Source organism: Podarcis vaucheri (genome assembly GCF_965113315.1).
Source record: "Podarcis vaucheri genome assembly, chromosome: 16".
In the NCBI taxonomy this organism is placed as follows: domain Eukaryota; kingdom Metazoa; phylum Chordata; class Lepidosauria; order Squamata; family Lacertidae; genus Podarcis; species Podarcis vaucheri.
Window position 1 is genome coordinate 43,455,394 of NC_138754.1, and position 20,086 is coordinate 43,475,479.

A 20,086-nucleotide genomic window follows, 5' to 3' on the forward strand; every position below is an offset into this window, starting at 1 on the left:
GGGGCCCCATCCCCAAAACCTGGACCCACTCCAAAATAGTCTCCATCCCAAAACCACTAAAAGACAGCCTCAAAGTCGAATCATACCGCCCAATCTCATTAATAAACCAAGACTACAAGATATTCACATCAATCTTGGCCAACCGCCTAAAAATCTTCCTACACAAGTTAATAGCCCCAGACCAGACTGGCTTTGTCCATGGCCGCAGTATAACAGACCCCATCAGGAAACTACTGAACCTGATCGAACACAGCAAGGCAACCAAACTCCCATTGACAATTATGTCCCTAGACATCCTCAAAGCCTTTGATTGCGTAGAGTGGAAATACATATTAGCAGTACTAACTAACATGAAATTTGGCCCCAACTTCCTACAAATCCTCAAACAGATATACTCCCAAGCCTCAGCAAAATGCAGAACTAACAATATGGATTCTAATACTATAGCTATCCAAAGAGGCACGAAACAAGGATGCCCACTGTCTCCCTTCTTATTTATCCTGGCTCTGGAACCCCTAGCAATCCGCATCCGAGCAGCCGCAGACATCAAGGGAGTGGAAATAAAAGGCAGAACCTATAAATTAGGGCTCTTTGCAGATGACCTAATGGTCACAACACCAGACCCCATAAGCACAGCAACCTCCCTAATCAGAGAACTCAACACATTTGCAGTGGTGTCGGGCCTACAGGTAAATTTTACAAAGTCAGAAGCTATGTGCTTCAACACCCCTCCTCACACCCAAAAAGAACTCATGAAGGTCACCAAAATAAAACTTTGCCACACCAAGTTCAGATACCTAGGGGTACAAATAACCAGAAACCTCAATAAATTGTACCTCCACAACTACAAGCCCCTGTGGCAACAAATTAACAAAGACCTAAAGAGACGGAATAACATGAATTTCACTCTCTCAGACAAAATAGCCATGATCAAAATAATCACACTCCCAAAACTAACCTACCTATTCCAAACCCTCCCAATCTGGATCCCCTCAACCCAACTTCGCAGTTGGCAGAGAAAACTACACTCTTTCATCTTCTCACAGAAAAAACCAAGAATAAGCCCCAAATACCTGCACCTCCCCACCTCAGAAGGAGGATGGGGAATCCCCAACATAGAAGCATATTACATTGCCAACCAAATACGCCATATAATCCCATATATACTAGAAGATGAGACAAAACAATGGGTACACCTAGAGAGGGACACAATTGAAAACACCTGCACCACAACATACCCACTCCTCCCGAACAAACTTAAGAAAATTCCCACAACACTTAACAGGTACACACAGACCATGCTCAAAGCATGGAAAACACAAATAGGCAAACTATCCCCAACCCCATCCCCACTAATCCCCCTGGCGTACCACCCATTATTCTACCATGCAGCACAAAACCTCCAGATAAAAACCTGGCGAGCCAAAGGCTTATATCGCCTAATAGACTTTTATAAAAATAACAAACCCCTGTCAACACAAGAAATACAAGACAAACTAGAAGACACCCAAATGCCCTGGTTAACACAACACCAACTACACGCCCTCTTAAACAACCCAACAGTAAAATCAGCAGCAACTAGGCCCCTGACAACCTTCGAAAACCTCCTCCTAACAACAAAGGGAAACGGTAAAGGGACGGTATCCGCAATATACAAAATAATACTCCAAAATCCCGCAAATCCCCTAGACGCAATCAAAAAACAATGGGAGAATGACATAGGCTATGAGATTAACCCCACTCAATGGACCAGAATGTGGTCTAACCCCCCCTTTAAATCCATATCAACGAAAAGAAAAGAACTCACATTGAAACTCACCTACAGGTGGTACCTAACACCAAGGAAACTAGCGCTAATACACCCAGGAACCTCACCAAAATGCTGGAGAGGGTGCACCTCTACAGGCACATACCTCCACATGTGGTGGGAGTGTCCCAAAATCCAACTATTCTGGACGACAGCCATACAAGAAATATGTACAATAACTAAGCAAGTAATAGACATCACCCCAGAATTGGCCCTACTAAACATCTTCCAAGACAACAATGCCCATTTACACCACAAAGAACTCATAACCCACCTGCTCTCAGCAACCAGAAACACCATAACCAGACACTGGAGAGACCTGTCAGGAGTAAGCATGGACCAATGGTACCAAATAGTATGGGAAACAGCCCTACTAGAAAAATTAACTAACAAACTGAAACTGACACGGGGACAAACAGAAGAAGACACCTTCACCCCAGTATGGCTCCCCTTTATTACACACACAGCCCAACAGGACATTGACAATAATCCACCAACAGCATACAAATCAATATGGCTAACCTGATCCAAAACACCCACCCACCTCACTCACACACGAAAACAAAGATCACCACAGCCAATCACAAGCAAACAATCACACCCTAGGCCAACCCCAACCTCTCTCTCCACCAAAGGAACACAAGTGAACAACACAAACAACACTGACACCAAACTCTACACACATTAAACATAATAGAAACACCGCCACCCGACCCCACCCCCATCCATCTTCCCTCCTGCCACCCCCCTTTTCTTCTCTCTCTCTTTTTTCTTCTCCCCCTAATGCCTCAACAAATGAAATGGATTTGTAAAAATGTTACATGAAAAAAACAAACCAAAAATGAGGCACTACACTTCTGTAAAACAAGAAAATCCTTAATAAAATATAAAAAAAAAAAAATCAGAGCATTAGCCCCTTTCTTAAGGATCCCAGCATGAACTCTGCCATTTTCAAAGCAGCCACACATCAGGCCAAGGTCTCTCCACCCATATGCGTAGCAGGATTCATGTTAAGGGGGGGCAGAATATCAGTTAGTTATCTTTATTGATTTTCTTGACTGGGGGGGCAGCTGGCCCCCTGGACCACGACCGTGACATGACCTAAATAGCTCCTTCCTAGCCAGTCACTGCCAGTCTGACTCCACAGCATAGGTGTGAAGGGGGGCTGCCCTGAGGGGCATCACTTTATATTTGCTCTGAACCACACTAGTAAATTTACTGCCCATTCACCCACTTTGCAGAGATCCTTTTTCTTTGAACAATTGGGCATCATCAGCAAACCTGGCTACTTCACCATTCACTCCAAACTCCAGATCATTTATGAACCAGATAAAAGGCACAGGTCGCCATACCAAGCCTTGTGGGATCTTCCATGCCTCCATTTATTCCATCTCTCTGTCTCCTGTTCTTTAAGCAGTTACGGACTCCAAGGAGGACCTCTCCTCTGATCCCATGACTGTTAAGCTCACTTATGGCAGACCCCAAACCAGGGCAGGCATTAGGCTAACAGGCCTGCAATTTCCTTTTGCACAGATGGGGGCCACACTGGCTCCTTTCCAGTACTTTGGCACACAGGCTGGTCTTAGGGATCAGCTGCACATTTTTGTTACGATGTCAGCAATTTCACATTTGACTTTAAGAACTCTTTGGTGGATGCCGGTTGGACCCAGTGATTTGCCCACTTTTAATTTATCAATAAGCACTAGAACTTGTCATCTATATTAACCTCAGTTCCCCAGACTCCCTTCCTGTGAAAGTTGACAGTTCAGGCTCTGGGATCTCCCCTATATTCTCCATTGCGAAGACAGATGCAAAAAATTCGCTCAGCCTCTCTGCAATCTCCTTTTACTCCTTTAGCACCCCTTTGACACCCTTGTCATCCAAGACTCAAACTGCCTCCCTGGCTAGTTTTGGGCTGGGCTAGAAGCTAAGCCAGATCACGGTTTTGGTCTGATCCAGAAATACAAAGGGCTTAGCCACACTTCCTCTCATCCCTCTGCAAGTGGTGGGGCTGCAACTGTTGTGCTCAGCTCCTGCCTGTGGACTTCCTCCTGGAGCATTTGGCTGGCCACTGGGCTAGACCTGCCTCCTTTGGCCTGACCCAGCTGGCGTAGGGCTTATGAAAGCATTGCAAGAGGCATGTGGGGAGCCTCCTGCCTGTGAGCCAAATTTGGTCCATGAGGCCATTTCCTCCAAACTGCACACCCCCACTATCCAGGTGTGGGGAAGGGAGAGATGCAGCTGGGTCACCTGCCTGGCTGAATTACCTGTGGGGAAACTCAATGGTGCTGCTGATCCTTGTGACAAGCAGGGCTGAAGTTACTGCCCACCAGCTCAACGCTGCTGGATTGGCAGGGTGACTTGGGAGCCCAAGTGCACAGCTAGCCCCACCTGCTGTGGCTCCCAAGGGCCTGACCCCCAGTTGGCTGCCAGGCACTTGCAAAGCCCAGGGCAAAGGACTTTGGGCCGGTGGGACAACCCACCTTTCCATTCTCCACTGTCATCATGATGTCAGGTGACTGACTGTTAAAGCTGGGTTGCTGTGTCAAAAACAGTCCCTTGCCCCATGTTTCAATAAAATCTCCTGGCTGGGACTGGCTGAGCCAAGGCACCCCCTCTCCCTTGCCTGCGGACTCATGCCAAGGGCTGGAAGAGAGGCAGGGTTCAGCACCCCTGGCAGTGAGCACAGTGGCTGGTGGGGTTGACAGAATTGCCTCCCAGGCCACAGATTTCCACTTTTTATCCTCTGTCCAAGCAAAGCAAGTTTCAGCAACATTTTTATACTGCTAATTGCTTCCACTGCTACATTTTAAATGCATGCAATTCCATTAACTGTGGGCAGGAGGGACCAGCTAACCTTTCAAAGGGTATTTTTATCCACTCTCCAAATGGCATAGGCAGGGCTCACCCCCATAACTTGTTTTGCCTGTTGGCCCTTAGTGCTAGTGTGGAGGAAGCCACAGTGCCTCTGAGGATGTGCAGAGTCCTCTTTCCTCACCTCAGGGTAAGCATGGGGGAGGAGGTTAACAGGTTGCAGAGAGCTGGACTGGGCACCTTTTCCAAATCAGGCTTTGCAGGTAGAGGGTGAAAGCAGTTGGGGAAATAGCTGTGCAAAGGTATGTCCAATTTCACCAATGTGTGCAGAGGGGATGCTGGGAGTGCCTGGTGCCAGGAAAGAACAGGAGGTGGGGGACTAGTCAGGTGACATGTGCAGGGAATGGAGGGGCAGTGGAAAGATTCCCAAGCCCCACCCCCTTTGAGAAGAGGAGTGAGGCATGCTAGTGGTACCTTGTGGAGCTCCGCTCCTTATTCCTCGTTAGCTCCTGGGGGCGGAGTTTTTGCCTGGAAGATCTCCCAGCCTTCATCACGGAGCCAGGAGTCTTCATCCAGGCTGGAGCTGCTCCCTTCTGAGAGGTTGCAAAATTTGGGACTTCTTAGTTCAGAGGGAAAAGACAAGCAGGTGTATAAAATCATGCACCTTGTGGAGAAAGGGGCTGTGGAGATGTTTTATATGAAACCATAGGGCCATCCATGCAGCCAAATGTTTGAAGATACAGGACAGATGGGTGGGAGGGAGGGACCACTTGACACGGTGCTGCTCCCACAAGATCTAGGAACACCTTTAAAGCAGAATCAGGGAGAAGGTGGCCAATGGCACACAACACACAAGGGCTGTTTTCCCCCTCCCCTGTCAGGAGGTGGTGGACTCTCCTTCCCTGAAGGATTTTAAACACAGGTTGGATGGCCATCTGTGAAGGATTCTTTAGCTGCAGTTCCTGCATTGAAGAGGGTTGGACTAGATGACCCCAGGGGTCCCTTCCAACGCTACAGTTCTATGATTCTAAGGCCAGTTGCTGGGAATCACAAGTGAGGAGAGCAGTGCTGCTGGTGCCCTCGGGTCCTGCTTGTGCGCTTCTCATGGGGCATCTGGGTGGCCGCTATGAAAACGGGCTGCTTAATGGCCGTGGGGTGAGGAGCAGGAGGACTTCACGGGGCTCCCAGTCCTCACTGCCATGATCTGGCCTGAGGGGAGGACCTGAAGCTCCTCCCCCCCCACCTCCTGCTTGGGCTCCAATACCAGGCTAGATGTCCACTGGGTGGCCCTTGTAGCACATGGCTCCCTGAAGTGCTGAACTGGCCAGCCCACCATCTTGCCAGAGCATCCCCAAGTCTTGCACATCACCAAATGCTTTCCATTTAAATGCAAATTTTGACTTTTTCCCTCTGTGGTGCGGGAGAATTCTTCACACTGGAATGAGGGTCATGATAATAATTTATCCACAGGCCTCTTTCTGCAATTACTGTTTGTACAAGGAAAGTGTTTATCCTTCCGCAGTCAGACACAGGGTACTCACTGAAGCCACCTGGGCAAGGAGCCAAGACCCTCACTGATGCCTCCAGAACAGGAGAAGCCCATGGAAGGGATGGAAGAGGTGCCTGCAGGGGGTGGAGCTTTGGGCTGCCTGCTGAGCCCCACCAGCTGAGGAGCAGAGCGCTTTGGTGGGACGGGCACCTTCTCCTGGCAGAAGGCTTGAGGAGAGCTCCTTGGCTGAATTCCATAGTTCACAGAAGAATCGGCAGGGAGGGGGTCCTTAAAGAGGGACAAATGTATTGTGGTTGAGAAAGCTTTGATGGTTGTGTTACCTCTCCCTCTTCATGATGTTGCTGTTGTTTAAAATTGAGCTTCCAGTCCTTCCGAAGGTCACCAGCCCTTGAGGTTATAGGTCTCCTCTCTTGCCTTGCAGGGGACTCCCAGCTTGCTCAAAGGACTCAAGCCAACCCCAAACACCTGGTGGGGCTTCAGCCAGTTGTGTTTCACAGGAGTCCATGCTGAACCACCGCTCCCCCCCCCAAGAGGCCTTACATGTGAGCAAACTCCAATACAGACTCTAACTGAATTTATTTATTTATTTGCTTATTTGAGGTATTTTTCTTTTTTCTCTTGAAGCAATACCCTGTGGCAGTATTTATTCTATTATTTCATTTATTACATTTATATACCACCTTTATCTTCCAAGGAGCTGAAGGTGGTGAAAAGGATTGTCATTGTTGCTGCTGTTTCAGATGTACTCTTGATGGGTCTCTGCTCCTATAGTTTCTCCCCCCCCCCTTTGTTGATGGGCAACTGAGGCTGACACAAAGGCTCATGGCTGAATGGCACAGCGCCTACCTTGCCAGCAAAGGTCCCGACTTCAATCCCCAGATGGCATCTCCAGGTAGGGCTGGGAGAGACCCCCCTGCCTGACACCCTGGCAGCTCTGCTGCCAACCAGTGAAGGCAGAACTGCCTGGGATAGACAAGGAAGGGACTGACCAGGGCACAAGGCAACTTCTGGTGTCCCTAAAGTCACTCATCCAAGAGCCGCAAATGCCCTCTCTGCTCAAATCCATGCTCTAGCCACTGTGCCACACTGCCTCCCTGTAGGGAGGTCACAGAGGGCACCCGCTTCCAGGGTTCTGCTCCCTGGTACGGCCAGCCACACACCCTCCTGGCCTTTGTGACTCTACCCCCCGGAGCCTGAAGCAGGAGGGAGAGAACTGGGGGCTGAGGTCACCTCCCTTCCTCTAATGGGAATTAATCTGAGTTCAGTCTTAATTGTGAGGATTTTCTGTTAACTAAGCAAGAAATCTTATAACAACACAATAAGGTGCCATTTCACAGCCTCCAAATGGAGCAATAAGCTGGAGCCTCATTTACATGCCATTTCGCCACCACCGCAATTGCTGACGCAGCGCCTTTTAATGTATTCACACTGGCAGGCGCATTTGCGTCAAGATGCAATTATGAGTTAGGCGCTCCCTCCCCCCAAGCTCTAGGAAGAAGGGAGGCTCAAACTGGGCTTGGGGGTACCTTCCTGGCCCATCACACACGTGTGTGTGTGTGTGTGTGTGTGTGTGTGTGTAGGAGGGGGGTCCAATTAAGGAGGCAAGAAATTCAAGTTTTCCCTGGGAGGGGGATGGACAGGAGCCCATCCAGCCAAAGCAGCTGAAGGTGTCCAGAAGATGGGAGTGTCCTAACATCTTCCTTCAGTGAAGAAAGACCATAGAACTGAGGGGAGTGGGGTTCAATTCAGCTGGAGAACAGCATCACAGAAGGACATAAAACCCTGAGTAATGGTGCCCCAAAATCCAGCATCATCCATTGATTGGAAAGGTGGCAGGTTTTGGATAAACCAAAGATATTTCTTCTCACCATGCATGATCAGCTGGTGGAACTGATGGCCACAGGATATGTAGGGTTTAAAAGGATAAATGCATGGAGGAAGAAGACAGGTCTGCCCATGGGCGTGAGTGCAAGAGAGAAAGTGGAAGACGGGGGGCTGCCTCTGATGTCCAGAAGTGGGGAGCAGAGAGTGCCATTGTGGCCAGACTCCTCTGCCTCTGGTTCATCTGCTGTCCAAAGCCTGCATGACGAAGGAGACAGAGCCCAGTGAGCTCCAGCCTGACTCCCTGCTACCCATGAAAAGCACTCGCCCTCCTCCTGGGCTGCTTTGCACTAAAGGGGTGGGTGGATTTCATGCCCCATCCCCAGATGTTATTGGTTGTGGAGGGACGAGGGAGGGGCCTTGGCTGTTGCCCCCGAAACCTAGGAGCCAGAGGTGCCTGCAGCAGGTGCAGGGGAAGGCATGCTGCCAGGCCCCCTGAGGTGGGAAGCTACCTGCAGACCTTTTCAGAGCACAGAAGGCCCCTGTGGGGTCAGAGGTAGGATCGCACCCTCTCTCCCTGCAGCAGAAGCACAGTCCCACGTGGCAGTCCTGGGCAGGGATGCAGAGCAGGACGCAAGCAGCCTCTTTCGCAGAGGAGGCACCTCTCTCTGCCCAAAGCTCCGAGGCCTCCATCATGGTGGGGCACCACGGAGGCACCCTCCTCACCCCCCGCCCCCTCCAGCACTAGGAAAGGTCAGTGAGAGCCTGGAAAGGAAAGCTTTGCCATCTGAACCCGGGAAGAGCTGGCGGAGGGGAGCTGAAGGAAGGTGGTCAGGGGAGCGGCAGGACTGGGAGAGGCTGATAAGGGGAGCTTCGGAGGGAGAAGAAGGGTGGCTTGTCTATCAGCCCATTAAAGGCTATTCTTACAAGTTCTTCTCCCCCCCCCTTCATTAATACGCAGGGTGAATAGAACATTGAATAAAGATCAGTACTTAGTGCACAATTGTCAGATTGAAAGGTAACTGTCAACAGAAGGAAAGAGGTTACAAAAGGGCCCATTGCAGTGCTTAGCAAATGGGTTTCAGGCTGTCATCTCAATGGGCCCCTGTTTCGCAGAGATTGTGCTTCCCTGAATAGCATTTTATTACCGGCCTTTCTTTTTCTCTCTCTCCTCTCCATCAAACCCCCCCCCTCCAAACCACGTTGTGTCTTTGCAGGCGCTATTCGCATAAGATGGGGCGATCCTTTTCATTTGCCAGAGGGACCCTGCTTTAGAAACCGTGGTTTGTCCTAGAGAAGAAAAAGCCCCCCTGGCAGTCAGAGGCCGAAAGGGGGCAGCCCCAGCCCCTCTGCTGGGACCACAGAGGAGGAAGGGAGCCCCACAGAAGAGCCTCACATTGGGGCAGGAATACTCAGCAGCACAGATCCCCCCCCCCCGCAAAAAAAAAATCTAGGATGGTGGAGTCTGTTTCTTTCTTTTGGGAGTGCATCTTTCAGGACAGGGTTTTCAGCACACCCCAAATGCTCTGAATTCTCTCGGGGTCCATTTTTAAGTCTCCCAGGCCTCAATAGTGCTGTGGGTGAAATGGGATTGTAAAAAAGAGCCCAGCATGATATAATTAAAAATGGGGGAGGGGCAGTCCTGCCCAACTAAATAAGGCCTATTCCATCTCACTGTCAATAGAAGCCTTCCGAGGGGGCTTCTCTCCCTCCACGGGACTGAAGCCCCTTTGCATGTGGTCCCTCTCCTATTTTGTAGCTGGCTGCTTCTTTTTTGAGCATGTGGGGCGATGGGGGGGGGAACGTGGTGGAATCAGTGGAGTTATGTCTGGAGCTCCTCTCTGTGGAAAGAGCATGTTAAAAGCCACCGAGAGGTGTGTTTGGGGTAAGTGTGGAGGTCCTGGGGGAAGGTCTGAGAGAGATGCTGACACTCCTCAGGCGTTGAGCTGATCGGTTTCCTGCCGGGAAAGAGAGAAAATATATATTCATCACGACTAGCATAACGTGTTGTTACGAATTTTAAAACCTGACCCTCATTCCCAGACTTGAGGCTTCAGAACATTTGCTGGATGTTGATGTGCATGTGAAATGTCATGGGGAAGGGGTCCATGTCCCAAAGGCTTGAGCCTTGCAGGGGGAATGCCGGGATCTGCATCCTGCCCAGGATGGCCCCTCTGCACGGATGGTCCCCCACCCCCTCGCCCCTGCTTTCCTCTTCCTTCCTTCCCACAATGCTCTGACCATGTGGCTCAGAGGTGCCGCTGCTTCCTGCCATCGCCCACCCAGGACTTCCAGAGGGCCTGGATGGCATCTCTCCCTTTGGAGAGGGCTGCTGAATTGGGAGCACATGATGTGCTCATCCCAAAGTCAGGGGGTTGTGTCCTGCCAGGCTGGCATTCTCCTTACCCACCAACGCAGAATTCCAGCTAAAGCCCAGGGGGCTCCAGAGAAACTGGCACACTCTAATTATAGGCTGAGTATTATTTTGGGATTGTCACTCGCTCCTTCTGCAGCTGTTGCTGGGGAGGGAGGAAAGGAAGGAAGGGGAATGGCACAGCTTTGACCCTCCCTTCTGTGGAGTAGGAACCCACACAAGCCAACCTTGATAAAACCACAGAAAGGGGGGATCACTCTGCCCTATTCCTGGGGGCCTGGAAGTTGTCGAGAGAGTTGTAAAGTTGAGAGACAGGGTGCTTCCGCCTTCAGCAGCCGCTGCCCCACCCTTCCTTCTGCTTTGGATGAACAAGATGCATGTCTTGATTTCCCAATACAGTTGCAGGGGTGGGACGTCCCTACCTCCCCGAGGCACCCTCCCAACAGCAGAAGCCATCCAGACGGGCAGTTCGCTGGAGTAAAGTTCCAAGCAGTCCCACCCCCTTGAGCTGGGGGAGGCGAGCAGAGCTCCTTACCTAGGGCTGCCATACGCCTGGATTTTCCCAGACATTACTGGGATTGTAAAGGCGGAATGGATGTCCGGGGCAGAAATTGAAAAATTGCTGCACTTGCTGGAATTCAGAGCCTGAATTGCTCCTCCATGGAAAATCTGGGCATTTGACCTTGTCACTCAAATGGCAGGGAGAGTCCTTGCTGATGGCCCCTCAGAGGACTGGAGAAAGAGAGAGAGAGTCTCGATGGGTGAGCGGGGGGGGGGGGGCTGTGAAACCAGGCAGAAGCAGGAGAGGAGGGCAGCCTCTGCTTTCGGTAGTGGTTGTAGTGGGAACTTCTGGGCTTCCTCCCAGGAGAGAACATAGGTGTCCCAGGAAAAGGATTTGTCTGAATGGCTCCCTGGAAACACTCAGGAATTTGCTTGCCAAGCCAAGCCCCCCCACACACACTTGTAAGGAGAGGGGAGCTGCTGGGCCTGTGACAAAGGATGCAGAGAAGCCACTACTGGAAGTCACGTTACTGTTCCCCATTTCTTCCTGCGAAAGAGTTCTGTGTAATCCAGGATAGAAGCTTTCTGCCATGCTCAGTTTCCAAGACCAAGTGGTGTTGTCCTACCCAGGGGTATTGACTCCTAGGGGCCAAACACTTTTGGGCCCTCTTAATATTCTCACACACACACACACACACACACACACACACACACCCGCCAATGTTAAGAAAAATCTCGTGTCAGGTTGGTGGAGCCTGGAATGCAGCAGCAGCCGTGTGCCTCCTCCTCCTCCTCCTCCTCTTGCTAGAGCAGGAAACAGGCCCCAGCTGGTGGCGGCGGCCGGAGGAGGAGGAAGAGGAGCTGCATGGTGCCACATCCAGATGTCGTCACAGGCAGGACATCATACGCACAACACCAGCCCCCCAATCACACTCCCAAGTCAGTGCCTCTGTTCCTACCTGCAGGCCCCTCTGTGGAGCACTCAGGCAAGGAAAGGGAGGCAGAAGGATGTCATCTGGGTTTCTAGAGGTTGCCATGTTGACACAGGTGGTGGCCTGAGGTCTGACAAGCAGTTCCCTCTTGTGCCACAGAAGATACCATAATTCTTCTCTTTGGATCTGCCACCTGCACATGTTCTGTTGCTAGAGCTCACCTGGGTAAGCAGGTCCCATCACCAGGCCATCTCTCTCTCACACACAGACAGCTCTCTAGTGGCAGGGGGCTCCATAGTCTTACTAATCACAGCACTGATTCAGCCACACAGAAGCAGCATTTGGTGCAACCTTTCCTGAACTGTGTTGTGTCATTATGCAGGCAGGGGAGCAGCAACATGTATGCAGGCAGGGGAGCAGCAACCTCCTGCTTGGCAGGGGGTTGGACTCGATGGCCCTTGTGGTCTCTTCCAACTCTATGATTCTATGATTCTATAAACAAAAACAAAGCCCTTTGCGCTGAATGCAGAAGAGGACCCTCCTCACCAATTTAAATGCTTTGGGTGAATCCTGTTAAGGACTTTCCCATGCCTTCCCCTCCCCCCAACCTAGGGCCTGATGTCCGACTTTCCTGCTGCAAGGGCACTTGTCTCCTGATCATGTGCATTTCAAAGAGGCCAGCAACAGCTAAAAATACACACCTGCCATGTGCACAGATCAAGAATTGTGGACCACGTGCAAAAAAGAAATCGGCCTTGAGGGAATTCACCTTGTAAAAGCTCCCTGTCTCTCACACCCACTGCTGCCTTGGGCCTCCTACCTCCAGGTCAGGACTCAGCACCGCAGCCTTGGGAATTGCCAGAAACCTCCAGGGGGCATGATCCAAAGTCTCGCCAGTGTGCATGAAGATGCCAGCGTGGAACTGGGACTGGATCCCGCCAGATCGTGCAGCAGCAGCAGCTCAGTCCACAATCCTGTGCTTTAAGAAGCTCTGGGGAAGCAACCCCCAGATTTGCCCCCAGATTCCACCACACACGGAGGGGAGACCCTGCCAAGGTGGGGCTGGAGCTGAATCATGGAAAGCAGCCCAGATGGGGGTGGGGGCACAAAGCAAAATTTATTTCTGTCAAGCAATGGTCTATTTCCCTGATAGCATTTCCTTGTATACAGATAACTCCTTATCTTAAATGACCATGTCTCTTTCAATTTGTACTTAACAGTCAGACCCATTTTCCTTATATGATTCTATCACAGTGGGATGAAAAATACATTACTATAATTCCCCAGGATCTTCATATATCAATAACAAATGGTCTGGAATTGACCCAATATAAAAAGCAGCCTTTCAAGTGGGGGCTGGGGGGAGCCAGCAATAGGAATCCTGGCCGCTGTTGCCAAGGGGGTCCCCTCCCAGCCCTCCTCAAATGGCAAGTCCACAGGGGCGGTGCTGCAGCCACAAGACACATGTAGTGACAGGTCAGGGCTGCCTCCCAGGTGTGGCCAGACAGGACACCCCCCCCCCCAGGGTTTCCCCCCAAAATCATTCAGCGCCTTTGGACTGGGCTGTAGGACTGTCAATAGAAACATGCAACTTCTTTCCTGCCTGTGCCTCTGCCTTTTCTCATGACACAACTTGTTTCTTTCCTGTTGTTCCCTTTCTTCCTAAGTTTGCACCTTTAAAAGCCATCTTTCTCCTGCCCCGGCTTCCTTTCCTCAGATTCAGTCCAGCCCTGGTGTAAAGCAGCCTAGGACTGAGGCCTGGAAGAGAAGGGCTGCTCCTGACCCAGACCTCTCCTTCTCCTTGCATGGAGGGGATTTTCATTTGGGTGCAATTCCAGTCAAAGGGTGGTGGTGTGCTCCCCCCGCCCTGTCCCCATCTGTGGAAACTGACCTGCAGGCATCGGAAACATGGAAATTCTTAAAACAAATAGCCTAAGTAGCTCCTGACTCTGCCAGGTGTGGAAAAGTGGACAAAAGGGAGAATGAAAAGTGAATTGTTTTAGAAAAACATGCATAGCCCCTGAGTGGGCCCAGAAGGAGGAGGGGAGGGCAAGGCTCAGGACTAGGGGGGCAGGAAATGCAATTCGGGACACTTTTAAAGCTGAACCTATCAATGTGGACTTTCTGAAACAAAATGTGAACTCAAATGGAAATTCTTATTTGACCAAATCTTGCAATGTGGTTTTCCCACCAAACTATGCTTACAGAAATGCATATATTGCAAAGTATGCATAAAAACCAAGATATTAGTGGGATATGGGAACAAAAAGGGAGGGGATTGCTTTGAAGAAATGTGTAGATTAATCAGAACTGCATACAAAAATGTGTTTACTCAGTGAAATTTGCACTAAAAGGCTGGTGAATTTTCATGATGAATTTTTTTTTAATTGTAAATTACTGCCAAACTGAATTTAAGAGAGGAAAAATGAGAAAATGGAAACTGACAGATCCTTCCATTCCTTCTCAGGAGGACACAAGGTGAGTGCAGGGAAAAATTTAATAGACAGTTGTCTTTGGGACTCTTATTTATGTAGTTATTTGTTTAAAACATGGGTAGGCAAACTAAGGCCCAGGGGCCAGATCCGGCCCAATCACCTTCTCAGTCTGGCCCGTGGATGAGTAGAATGTGTCCTTTTATTTAAACTGCATCTCTGGGTTATTTGTGTGGCCTCCCTGGTGTTTTTACATGAGTAGAATGTGTGTGTTTATTTAAAATGCATCTCTGGGTTATTTGTGGGGCATAGGAATTCGTCCGTCCCCCCATATAGTCTGGCCTCCCACAAGGTCTGAAGGACAGTGAACCGGCCCCCTGCTGAAAAGGTTGCTGACCCCTGGTTTAAAACATTCTCTGCCCCACCTTTCAACCAGGCAGCTAACAATAAAACAAAACCAGAAGTGATCATTTTGAGGCATCTATTTCAACACAAAACACACACACACAAAACCCATGTATTCATTCATTTAAAAGGTGGTCCCAGGATGGGCTTCAGCAATTGTATCCACAAAACCAGCAAAAACCTTCCAACCAAACCCCAAAGAATATAAATTCAACAAGCCAAGATGCCCCAACACTCAAAGGCCAGGGGGCTCAGGGACCCCTGTGGGGAGGAAGGGTGTTGCACAATTTAGGGGCTGCCACAGGGAAAAGGCTGCCATCCCACCCACACAACTAGCAAGGGGGCATTGAAGTGGACACACTCAAATGGATACCCAAGTTTTGCTTGCAAAAAAGCAAGAGCCTCCAGGCCTTTTGACAAGCATATTGTCTAAGGTTATTTTTCTAGTTGTGCCTTTGTAGGCAGCAGTTTGATCATTTGTGCTCATTTTAGCATCTGCAACAGCTTCTTCATTGGATTCTTTTAATTGCCGAAAGCTCCCTTGAGGGCAGACAGAGGCAGAGCAGGGCAGGGGTGCCAAGATCTTAAAAGTGAGAAATAAAAACAGATGAGTTTGGCTGCTGCCTTCTTCTCTTTCCAGCAAAGATATGCGTAGCTTTGTCGTGCGTACCTAGCGCCTAGGCCCATTTCCCTGCTTAAACAATGGTCACTGAGTCTGTGGCGCTTGCCGTGGCCTGAAACGCAGAGGGGCCAGCGCCATGTCCTGCTCAGAGTCTCTTCTCAGACATGCAGCAGAAGCGCACGGCTTGAGCTTTATCAGTCAGAGGAGGACCCTGGGGTGGGCAGGGGCAGAGCCAGGGGGAGCAGGAGGGCATCTGCTTCTCAAATCAAGTAAATCAATAAAAGTGCTTAACTGAGGTTCTGCCCCCCCCCCAACATTAAGCCTGCTCTCCTAATAGGGTTGCCACGTGTCTGGATTTTCCTGGACACATAAGGAACACTGCAGTTGGCAGCAGGGTATGAATGTCCGGGGAAATCCAGACATATGGCAGCCCATGTCAGCAGTGCCATTTTCCCATAAAAAAAATACCTCAAAAACTACTTTTTTGTGATTTTGCCCAAAAAGCTCAACAACTTTTCTGTCTGGATTTTCACTGTTTGAAACATGGCAACCCTACACTAACACATGAGCCACATTTGAGCCAATGGGGGGGGAGTTAGAGGTTTTACACCCAGAACCGTGTCTCATCCTGCAGGCAAAGAGGAGGCAGAGTCAGTCCAGCTGCATCCAGCCCCCAGGCCTGGGGTTCCTCACCTCTTGCAGGAAGCCTGTTTAAACCCCAGAAAACACATTCCGGTGTCTGAAGGGCTCTCGCAGGCAAGCTTGAGGGTAGGGCCTGAATCAGTCGATCCACATGTCAAGAACGGAGATTCTGACTGATCACCAGGAAGAACTTATTGGCAGTAAGGGCTGGTCAACAGTGGAAGGATCTTCCTTGGAAGGTGCTGGACTCTCCTTCCTTCGAGGTTTTGCAGCAGAGGTTGGATGGCCACCAGTCAGGGATTATCTAGCCACGATTGCTGCACTGCAGAGGGTTGGACTAGACGACCCTCTTCAATTCCATGAGCCACCTTTGGTATCTCCAAGCCTCCTTTTCCCCTTGCTCTGTTCATCTAGGTTCTCTCTCACAAGCACCTCGTGAGAAGAAGGGGAAATGGCTTTGAGACTTCTCTCTCTCTCTCTTTGCAAAACTAGAGACTCCACATTTTGTTTTGTCTTTGGGTACAATTGTTTGTGCCACATGAGAAGGGCCAAGAGCAGGGGTCGGCAAATTTTTTCAGCAGCAGGCTGGTCCACTGTCCCTCAGACCTTGTGGCGGGCCGGAGAAGTGGCATGGAGGGGGGGAGCTGGGAAAAGAGGTGGGGGGGGAGAGCGAGCTTGTCTGCTCCACTCTCTGGCCCACAGGAGCACCAGGGTGGTGGCGTCAGCGGGAAGATGAGTGGCACGAAAGGGCTGGCTCCGGAGAGGGGCTGCTTAAAATGGCGCTCAGCCAGCTCAGCCCCGCCCCCTTCCTCCTCTAGGCAGGGCAGGGAGAAGCCTGGAGGAGGGAGGGAGGAGCTGGCACTGAGGTGTGTGGGAGGGAGAGGGGGGAAATGGAATGGTGCATCAAAAAATGGTGCAGCCTGAATGAACAGAATCCCCACGCCGATCCATGGACAGTCTGCAGGCTGGATCCTAAAGGCAATTGGGCCTGATCCGGCCCTTAGATTGCTGACCCCTGGCCAAGAGTGACCACTTTGGCCTTGGAAATCCAGAGCAGGGGCCCTTGAACCCCTGGCGCTCTTCCTCCTCTCCCGCAAGCCTTGAGAGCAAAAGCTGCCTCCCCACTTGGCTTGCACTGCTGGCTGAAAGGGTTAAAAAGCATTAGCCTAAAAGAGCTTTCAACAAGTATGAAAAGGGGGGGGGGGCGAGGATGGTTGTAAATTCCACCTGGGGAATTTCACCATGAATACACTTCACCTTTTGCAGAGTCTCCCGCCCTGCCTCAGAGGATAACTGACCTTTGGAGAAAAATAATGAAAAGAAGAAATTCCTTGGAGAAAATCTTGTGGCCGGCCGCGGTAATGAGATCTGCTCCCTTTATGTTTCCATGGCAACAACAGTCATTTTATAATATGAAATACATGAATGGGAAGAAAGAGGCCTCCTCCTCTTGCCGGAGTGAGCCGGGTGACAGGGCCGCATCCAGCTGCCCCAAAGGGCAAAAACCAGTCTGGGGGGGGGGAGCCCTGCCCCTTTTGTCCTCTCCAGTCGCAGGATTCTGGTGGGAGGGGGCAGTGATGAGAATGCACAGCCCTCCCCATTCCTCCCAGGTCTTCCTTCTCAGGCCAGAGGTCAGCCTCACAGCGCGGAAGGAATTTGGAGTGGACTTTAGGTTTTGTTTTTTGTTTTTTTGAATGATATTTATTAAAATTTCAGAAACAAAAAATTACATAGTTAAAAATAAAAGAGACAAGGGAAAATATAGAGAAAAAAACATACAAAATATAGGGGAAAAGGTTAGAAAAAACACTTAAAAACAGATTAATCCTTCCGTATCTTACATTTCATTTCCTTGCTTCCCTGACCTCCTCTCACCTCCCTTTTTTGTATTCCAGTTCAATTGGTTAATTCAGCAATTCCTTTCCCTCTTTGTTTTTGTCTTAGTCCTTTAACTTAATATTTTATAGCTTTAGATTCTCACCTATTAACCAGCCATTTTTTCATACACCTTTATGGCATTGCTGCTAGTACCACTTAATTTCATTCTAACATCATTCTAACATTCATTAATTTTACAATATTTCTGTAAATAGTCTTTAAATTTCTTCCAATCTTCTTCCACCAACTCTTCTCCCTGGTCTCGGATTCTGCCAGTCATTTCCGCCAGTTCCATATAGTCCATCACCTTCATCTGCCATTCTTCCAGGGTGGGTAGATCTTGTGTCTTCCAATATTTGGCAATGAGAATTCTTGCTGCTGTTGTGGCATACATAAAGAAAATTCTATCCTTCTTTGGCACCAATTGGCCGACAATGCCCAGGAGAAAGGCCTCTGGTTTCTCCAGGAAGGTATATTTTAATACCTTTTTCATAGAATCATAGAATCATAGAGTTGGAAGAGACCACAAGGGCCATCGAGTCCAACCCCCTGCCAAGCAGGAAACACCATCAGAGCACTCCTGACATATGGTTGTCAAGCCTCTGCTTAAAGACCTCCAAAGAAGGAGACTCCACCACACTCCTTGGCAGCAAATTCCACTGTTGAACAGCTCTTACTGTCAGGAAGTTCTTTCTTTCATTTCATTATAGATCATCTCCCAGAAAGCCTTAATCTTTGGGCACGTCCACCAAAGGTGAAAGAATGTACCTTCAGTTTCTTTGCATTTCCAACATTTATTATCGGGCAAATGATAAATTTTTGCAAGCTTGACTGGGGTCATGTACCACCTGTATATCATTTTCATAATATTCTCTCTTAAGGCATTGCATGCCGTAAACTTCAGACCTGTGGTCCATAACTGTTCCCAGTCAGCCATCATTATGTTATGTCCAACATCTTGTGCCCATTTAATCATAGCAGATTTCACCGTTTCATCCTGTGTATTCCATTTCAACAGCAAGTTATACATCTTTGACAAAATCTTAGTTTTGGGTTCTAACAGTTCTGTTTCTAATTTTGATTTTTCCACCTGGAAGCCAATTTTCTTGTCCAAATTGTATGCCTCCATTATCTGATAATAATGAAGCCAGTCTCGCACTTTGTTTTTTAATTTCTCAAAACTCTGCAATTTCAGTCTATCTCCCTCTTGTTCCAAATGGACTTTGGATTTTGACCCCGAATCTGATCCTTGTAGTTGTTCTGCTTGTTTTCAGGCAAACACCTCCTCCCCTCCCTTGGATGGGTAGGTGCCTGTCCATGAGCAAGGCTCCAGTTGTGCCCGTTGGTTACGCGCCAGGGTCACGATCCTGTGATTCTACTGCTTGGTGCTAAATTGGGCTTAGCATAATTCAGTCTCTGGGGGGGGGGGTTGGTTACCTGGGAAGGCTCTGCATGAATCATGCGGCAAACCAGCCTTAATGGGGGTGTTGCTTTTCAAGAAGCGAAGTGGCAAATAAGAAGGGGGGGAGGGTGTTTTCAAAGCAACAACATGTTGCCCTTTGGCTGGTGGGAAATGAGGCAACCTGCCAGAGAGAGACAGAAATGAGTGGAGACTGCTGGCTTCCCCATGCCCAGAGAGGAAAGCCTGCCATTTTTATTGTACTCACCCCAAGACTTTCTTGAAGAGACCCCAACCTTTGGCTTCTTTCTTCTGAAAAGCACAAACTGGTCAAGATAATAATAATAACAATAATAATAATAATAATAATAATAATAATAATAATAATAATAATAATAATTATTATTTGTACCCCGCCCATCTGGCTGGGTTTCCCCAGCCACTCTGGGCGGTTTCCAACAAAGATGAAAAATACACTAAAATGTCACATATTAAAAACTTCCCTGAACAGGGCTGCCTTCAGATGTCTCCTGAATGTCAGGTAGTTGTTTATCGCTTTGACATCTGATAGGAGGGCGTTCCACAGGGCGGGCACCACTACCGAGAAGGCCCTCTGCCTGGTTCCCTGTAACTTCGCTTTTCGCAGTGAGGGAACCGCCAGAAGGCCCTCGGAGCTGGATTTCAGTGTCCGGGCAGAACGATGGGGGTGGAGACGCTCCTTCAGATATACTGGACCGAAGCCGTTTAGGGCTTTAAAGGTCAGCACCAACACTTTGAATTGTGCTCGGGAACATACTGGGAGCCAATGTAGGTCTTTCAAGACCGGTGTTATATGGTCTCGGCGGCCGCTCCCAGTCACCAGTCTAGCTGCCGCATTCTGGATTAGTTGTAGTTTCCGGGTCACCTTCAAAGGTAGCCCCACGTAGAGTGCATTGCAGTAGTCCAAGCG

At 49.5% G+C, this 20,086-nt stretch overlaps 1 long non-coding RNA gene across 1 annotated transcript; it reads right to left on the bottom strand.

The window, feature by feature from the left end:
- Positions 1–1,414: 1,414 nt before the first annotated feature.
- LOC309521320 lies at positions 1,415–2,523 on the bottom strand. Its single transcript, XR_014214616.1, has 2 exons — positions 2,471–2,523; positions 1,415–2,431 (listed from the first exon to the last, which is right to left on the bottom strand). It is a non-coding gene; the product is annotated as an uncharacterized lncRNA (long non-coding RNA).
- Positions 2,524–20,086: the final 17,563 nt, after the last annotated feature.